This window comes from Dreissena polymorpha, chromosome 1, assembly GCF_020536995.1.
Source record: "Dreissena polymorpha isolate Duluth1 chromosome 1, UMN_Dpol_1.0, whole genome shotgun sequence".
NCBI classification, from domain to species: domain Eukaryota; kingdom Metazoa; phylum Mollusca; class Bivalvia; order Myida; family Dreissenidae; genus Dreissena; species Dreissena polymorpha.
Window position 1 is genome coordinate 129,758,699 of NC_068355.1, and position 8,308 is coordinate 129,767,006.

The window sequence follows — 8,308 nt, forward strand, 5'->3', positions numbered from 1 at the left end:
GGCTGATGTAACTTTGGCCCATATAATTTCACAGTTAGAGTCTAAGTCTAGACACTCCTCCGCAGGAAGTTCTGGGCGTACCATTATCGGCGAGGTATAAAACCCGGAAATATCCGGAAATTTTTTAGGTAAAACCCGGAAAAGGTAAAAATGGTTATAAATGCATGATTATTCGTCCGATATTAATTTTAATGGTGCCGTTGGAAAGAAGAACCCTCAAAGTTTCTTACAATGTAAAAATATTGTATGGCAGGGTCAGAGTCAGCCTGTAAATCGCGGTCAAAGTCGGCCTGAATTTGCATGTGTTTTATTGTCACATTGCACCATATCACCAACTATATCAGGCAACTTACAAGTGCAAAAAATCTTAATAGAACAACTTTTTGCTACTTTACACGGCGTTTTTGGCATTTTTCCTATTTTTGGAAATGTTGTAAAATGGTTTGTATTAAAAACATTCTAACAAATGTACTCTCATATTTGATAAATCTGATGGAGAGTAAGTTGGTTCCTTTTTCCTAGTTCCTTATTCCTTATTCGAATAAGGAATAAGGAACAGTTCCTTATTCCTTATTCACGATTCCTTATTCGAATAAGAAATAAATAACGGTTCCTTAATCCTTATTCACGCTTAACATATTTGACTGAGCTTTTAAAGAAAAATAATGCAAACAATTCTCAATTAAATCAAAGCTAAATAACAAGAATACATTTAATTTGTGTATAACGATACATATTCATGTTTCTTCTCAGCGTTTTAATAGGATTTTTTGAATAACCCGAGCCGGCATTATCTACTTCGAATTCTAACTTCAAATCAACCAAACCTTAAGCCTGTATACTTATTTAACATTTATGTGATATAAAAATGCAATCTAGTACATTTCCTAATTTTTGTTTTCATTTAAACTCAATTTCCTTTTTCGCGGCCGAATAAGGAAACGGGAACCAGTTCCTTATTCCGTATTCAAGCCGAATAAGGAACCTGCATTTTTTTACTTAAACATCAATGAAAATGATCAAAATTGTTCAACATATAAATGAACATCATTATATACATGTGTATACATAGGTTGGATATTTAAAATACGCATTGCAATACATTTCTACTAAGTTTTAAGTAATGATAAACCAGTTCCTTATTCAGTTTGAATAAGGAATAAGGAACTGGTTCCTTATTCCTTATTGAAATCGAATAAGGAACTGGAATGTACTTACTATAAATAATAAATCAAAATCGAATAAGGAACGGCATTTTCTTACTTAAACATCAATGAAAATGATCAAAATTGTTCAGCATAAAAATGAATATCATTATATACATGTGTATACATAGGTTGGATATATAGAGAATATATGGTTGGTGACTTTTGATATCATGTGATATAAGACGAGTCTGATATGGCGTAGGAAAAGGCGAGGCTTGCCGAGCCTTTTCACACGCCATATCGGACGAGTCTTATATGACATGATATCAAAAGTCACCAACCATATATTCTATTTATTATGCCACATTTTAAAGTAAATAAGAAAATATTCACACAAAAAACAAAAACAAACAACCGCTAAATTCATTGATAAATATGCAAATTAGTAGCAACCTGATTACATCCGCTAGCGTCTATGCATATATATTTACACATAAAAATAGTTCGAAAGTAAGCAACAATCAATCAAAATTAAAAGCACATAATACAAAAACTGAAGTGAGAAATCGAAACTTAAAAGAACAATTTCTGCACTAAAAACACAATACCAATTTTTTTACAATAACACATTCGACATGTACTTCCAAGACTGGCAAGAGTACACACCAACCGCTATTTTCAAAGCGAATGTGTAGAGTGAAAATTTCAAACAATAAATACAATAATCAAATGGAACGGGATTTTAACGTAGTGCGCAATTTGGAAGTGATAAGAGTGATTTATTTTTCAACTTGTCCATCTCCGTAATATACGTTTAGTTGTGAGATGTTCACAGTTTTCCCCCAAAAACAGGCCTTCACGTGCGAAGTCAAAGTGGGTGGGGAACGTGTATTTCGAGTCGCTGGAACTTCACAATGAAGCTGCTTTTGTGCAATATTCAGCGACGTTACCAGCTTTGTGTTAGACGAAACGAAAATGCTTTGGTTTTGCATCGTGTTTTGAGACTGTCAGGGTGACATGATGGATTAATTGCTGTTTGAGTGACAATAAATGAACATGTTTGTGTTTGGAGATTGCTAAGGTTAATAATAATATCTTTACAATTGGGAAATCCCAACATAAGTTGACTGCCAGTTTGACCACTGATCTGCATAATATCAGTGGGAGAGCATGCTGAATCCCGCAGCTTCTGCACCATATGTTTCCTGGCCGAGTGGTTGGTAAGTTTCATTGTTATGTATGCATGCTTAAACACACATGTTTCATTATTTGTGCCATTTTTTAACACCCATTCTCATGCTGATGAACCAATGATTAGTGCCAGTTGTTCTACTGTCGCGAACTGTTTATTCAAAATTGTGGAAAAATGAGTTGCGCACTGTTCGAAATTGTGAAAAAATGAGACACGCACTGTACCAAAATTTGAAAAAATAAGTCGCGCACTGTTCAAAATTGTGGGAAACATTAGTTGCCCACTGTTCATTATGATTTCAAAATTGTGGAAAAATGAGTCGCACACTTTTCATAAATAAAATTTTGAAAAAATGAGTCAAGCGCTGTACAAAATTTGTAAAATGAGTAGCGACCGGGAGGTCACGGGTTCGATCCCCACCGTGGGAGCGTTCTTTAGATCTCCCCCAAAGACACCAAGTACTGGTTCTAGGCCCAGGAAACGGACTCGAGAGCGTTTATATAAGCCTAAGGCTTTCGATGCAATCGAGCTAAAATAAATAGGTTTAAACTAAATTTTTGCAAAAAAATAAGTCATGAACTGTTCATTTAAAATTGTGGAAAAATGAGTTGCGCACTGTTTAAAATTGTGAAAAAATCATGTCACGCGCTGTACAAAATTTGGAACAATCATTTGCGCACTGTTCAAAAATGGGGGACAATTTGTGGGGCACTGTTCATTCAAAATTACAAAAAAATAAGTCACAAACTCTTTAAATTGTGAAAACACATGAGTTGCGCATTGTTCAATATTTGTAAAAATGAGTCGCGCACTGTTAAAAATTTGGAAAAAAAGGAGTCGCGCACTGTTTATTCAACATGGTGGAAAAATGAGTCGCGCACTGTTCACAATTTTAAAAAATGAGTTGCACACTGTTCAAAATTGTGAACAAATTGAGTCACGCAATGTTCATAAAAAAATTCACTGTTGAAAACTGTGAACAAATGAGTTGCGCACTGTGCAACTTTTTTGAAAACATGTGTCGAAAACTGTTCAAAATTGTGTCGCCCACAGATCAACATTGTGAAAAAATGAGTTGCAAACTTTTTTTAAATTGTGAAAATTTGAGTCCCGAACTGATTTAAATTGTGAAAATTTGAGTCGCAAATTTCTCAAATTAGGAAAACAAACACCTATTCCCTTAATAAGCAAAAAAATAATCCATAATAAAAAGATTTTAAGTTAAAAGAAATTCTTAATTATTTTTTTATCATTTTGTATTAATAATATTGTGTCTATTAAAGTTGTAATTTGTTCAAGTTGTGCCATAAAAATGTTATTAAAACACTCTATTTTGAAATGTTATCTCCTGTTGGATTTGTTTTATTTTATTATAATATGAAATGTTTTTCTTTTAATGGCAGAAAGTTGCGACCACACATTCCATGGGTGATGATATCTACCAAAATTCTTGGCGGCACAGTTCTACCCTCGTCAGTTGCACTTGTCCGAGTCTTTCTCTGCCTCTCAACCAACTCGAGATATTCCCCCCCCCCCAACTGCATCCCGGCACAGCTTCACATCAACCCATCTAATTAATTTGTCGGAAAGGTAATACTTTTTTCTCGACAAATTTATTTTTGAGAGTATTTATGTAATTGATTTATCTGAACATGTTATAAATCTATATGTCACTATATTTATAAAGTTTCAATTTTAATACAAATTATGTATCTGGATTTTTATTTTTAACCCTTTGCATGCTGGGAAATTTGTCGTCTGCTAAAATGTCGTCTGCTGAATTTGTAAAATAAGCATTTTCTTTATTTTTTTCAAAGATTACTATCAGAATAGAAAACAGTTTGGATCCAGATGAGACGCCACGATTTGTGGCGTCTCATCTGGATCCAAACTGTTTGTAAAGGCCTTCAAAATTCGGTTCCAGCACTGAAAGGGTTAAAGCAGTTATGCAATTAATGTTTGGTGATTTTTTTTTTCTAAAGGAATCCTTATTTTATTTTCAGGTTGACCACACAAATTTCCTGTTTGGTTGTGGAGATAGAATAATTTTTTTTGTGAAAGTTTGATTTCAGACACTTAAAAATTGAAATTGTCATGTATTATTAGGCATGACAGGCATTCGCAAAGCATCTCAATCAAGTATTAATTATTTTACTTTGTCAATGATAATTCATTTTGTATGCTATTCACCTGTTTGCCTTGCTTTTTATATGAATGACACTAAAAAGGAAAGCATTTGTAAAGAATTAGTTATTTTTTTTTATATAATCTTAGACCAGATGTTTAGTGAATATTTGTCATAAATTCTTCTTTAACTGATCAAATCTGTCATATTTTATTTAAAACGTGTTAAGTATATTTGTGTTACGTGATAAATGTTTACTGTATCATTACTGTTTTAAATTGCAGCTTATGAATGGTAGCGGTGCACCTTTGTATTTGTTTAATTTTTTTCCATTGATTAATGCTCATTTAATTTATATTTCCCTATAGATATATACTTAATAAAGTGTTAGTTTTGTTTAAAAAAAACAACTTATTGTTTATTAATGTTCTAACTTCTGAATAAAATATGAATCGCTGTTTGTTTCCATTTAAATCAAAGAAGCGACATACCACGCCTACAAAAAAGTAGTTCTCAGAATGAGCGGGGCTAAAACATGGAACGCTAAAAAAATCATTGAGTAAACCAAATATGGGCGGAGTTTTAAAACGGATATTGATGGGCGGAGCTTAAAACTGTTATCGGATGGGTATCCGATAACACTTTAAAATATCATGTCAGCGTCTCCAACGTAAATGCGCTGTCGTGGCATAATAAATAAAATACGCATTGCAATACATTTCTACTAAGTTTTAAGTAATGATAAACCAGTTCCTTATTCAGTTTGAATAAGGAATAAGGAACTGGTTCCTTATTCCTTATTGAAATCGAATAAGGAACTGGAATGTACTTACTATAAATAATAAATCAAAATCGAATAAGGAACGGAATTTTCTTACTTAAACATCAATGAAAATGATCAAAATTGTTCAACATATAAATGAATATCATTATATACATGTGTATACATAGGTTGGATATTTAAAATACGCATTGCAATACATTTCTACTAAGTTTTAAGTAATGATAAACCAGTTCCTTATTCAGTTTGAATAAGGAATAAGGAACTGGTTCCTTATTCCTTATTGAAATCGAATAAGGAACTGGAATGTACTTACTATAAATAATAAATCAAAATCGAATAAGGAACGGCATTTTCTTACTTAAACATCAATGAAAATGATCAAAATTGTTCAACATATAAATGAATATCATAATATGCATGTGTATACATAGGTTGGATATTTAAAATACGCATTGCAATACATTTCTACTAAGTTTTAAGTAATGATCAACCAGTTCCTTATTCAGTTTGAATAAGGAATAAGGAACTGGTTCCTTATTCCTTATTGAAATCGAATAAGGGACTGGAATGTACTTACTATAAATAATAATTCAAAATCGAATAAGGAACGGCATTTTCTTACTTGAACATCTATGAAAATGATCAAAATTGTTCAACATAAAAATGAATATCATTATATACATGTGTATACATAGGTTGGATATTTAAAATACGCATTGCAATACATTTCTACTAAGTTTTAAGTAATGATAAACCAGTTCCTTATTCAGTTTGAATAAGGAAAAACGAACTGGTTCCTTATTCCTTATTGAAATCGAATAAGGAACTGGAATGTACTTACTATAAATAATAAATCAAAATCGAATAAGGAACGGCATTTTCTTACTTAAACATCAATGAAAATGATCAAAATTGTTCAACATATAAATGAATATCATTATATACATGTGTATACATTGGTTGGATATTTAAAATACGCATTGCAATACATTTCTACTAAGTTTTAAGTAATGATAAACCAGTTCCTTATTCAGTTTGAATAAGGAATAAGGAACTGGTTCCTTATTCCTTATTGAAATCGAATAAGGAACTGGAATGTACTTACTATAAATAATAAATCAAAATCGAATAAGGAACGGCATTTTCTTACTTAAACATCAATGAAAATGATCAAAATTGTTCAACATATCAATGAATATCATTATATACATGTGTATACATAGGTTGGATATTTAAAATACGCATTGCAATACATTTCTACTAAGTTTTAAGTCATGATAAACCAGTTCCTTATTCAGTTTGAATAAGGAATAAGGAACTGGTTCCTTATTCCTTATTGAAATCGAATAAGGAACTGGAATGTACTTACTATAAATAATAAATCAAAATCGAATAAGGAACGGCATTTTCTTACTTAAACATCAATGAAAATGATCAAAATTGTTCAACATAAAAATGAATATCATTATATACATGTGTATACATAGGTTGGATATTTAAAATACGCATTGCAATACATTTCTACTAAGTTTTAAGTAATGATAAACCAGTTCCTTATTCAGTTTGAATAAGGAAAAACGAACTGGTTCCTTATTCCTTATTGAAATCGAATAAGGAACTGGAATGTACTTACTATAAATAATAAATCAAAATCGAATAAGGAACGGCATTTTCTTACTTAAACATCAATGAAAATGATCAAAATTGTTCAACATATAAATGAATATCATTATATACATGTGTATACATTGGTTGGATATTTAAAATACGCATTGCAATACATTTCTACTAAGTTTTAAGTAATGATAAACCAGTTCCTTATTCAGTTTGAATAAGGAATAAGGAACTGGTTCCTTATTCCTTATTGAAATCGAATAAGGAACTGGAATGTACTTACTATAAATAATAAATCAAAATCGAATAAGGAACGGCATTTTCTTACTTAAACATCAATGAAAATGATCAAAATTGTTCAACATATCAATGAATATCATTATATACATGTGTATACATAGGTTGGATATTTAAAATACGCATTGCAATACATTTCTACTAAGTTTTAAGTCATGATAAACCAGTTCCTTATTCAGTTTGAATAAGGAATAAGGAACTGGTTCCTTATTCCTTATTGAAATCGAATAAGGAACTGGAATGTACTTACTATAAATAATAAATCAAAATCGAATAAGGAACGGCATTTTCTTACTTAAACATCAATGAAAATGATCAAAATTGTTCAACATAAAAATGAATATCATTATATACATGTGTATACATAGGTTGGATATTTAAAATACGCATTGCAATACATTTCTACTAAGTTTTAAGTAATGATAAACCAGTTCCTTATTCAGTTTGAATAAGGAATAAGGAACTGGTTCCTTATTCCTTATTGAAATCGAATAAGGAACTGGAATGTACTTACTATAAATAATAAATCAAAATCGAATAAGGAACGGCATTTTCTTACTTAAACATCAATGAAAATGATCAAAATTGTTCAACATATAAATGAATATCATTATATACATGTGTATACATAGGTTGGATATTTAAAATACGCATTGCAATACATTTCTACTAAGTTTTAAGTAATGATAAACCAGTTCCTTATTCAGTTTGAATAAGGAATAAGGAACTGGTTCCTTATTCCTTATTGAAATCGAATAAGGAACTGGAATGTACTTACTATAAATAATAAATCAAAATCGAATAAGGAACGGCATTTTCTTACTTAAACATCAATGAAAATGATCAAAATTGTTCAACATATAAATGAATATCATTATATACATGTGTATACACAGGTTGGATATTTAAAATACGCATTGCAATACATTTCTACTAAGTTTTTAAGTAATGATAAACCAGTTCCTTATTCAGTTTGAATAAGGAATAAGGAACTGGTTCCTTATTCCTTATTGAAATCGAATAAGGAACTGGAATGTACTTACTATAAATAATAAATCAAAATCGAATAAGGAACGGCATTTTCTTACTTAAACATCAATGAAAATGATCAAAATTGTTCAACATATCAATGAATATCATTATATACA

General features: G+C 30.7%; 1 long non-coding RNA gene across 1 annotated transcript; it reads left to right on the plus strand.

The window, feature by feature from the left end:
• The first annotated feature begins 1,794 nt into the window (after positions 1-1,794).
• LOC127867133 (uncharacterized) lies at positions 1,795-5,066 on the plus strand. Its single transcript, XR_008043313.1, has 3 exons — positions 1,795-2,368; positions 3,744-3,930; positions 4,344-5,066. It is a non-coding gene; the product is annotated as an uncharacterized LOC127867133 (long non-coding RNA).
• The last annotated feature ends 3,242 nt before the right edge of the window (positions 5,067-8,308 follow it).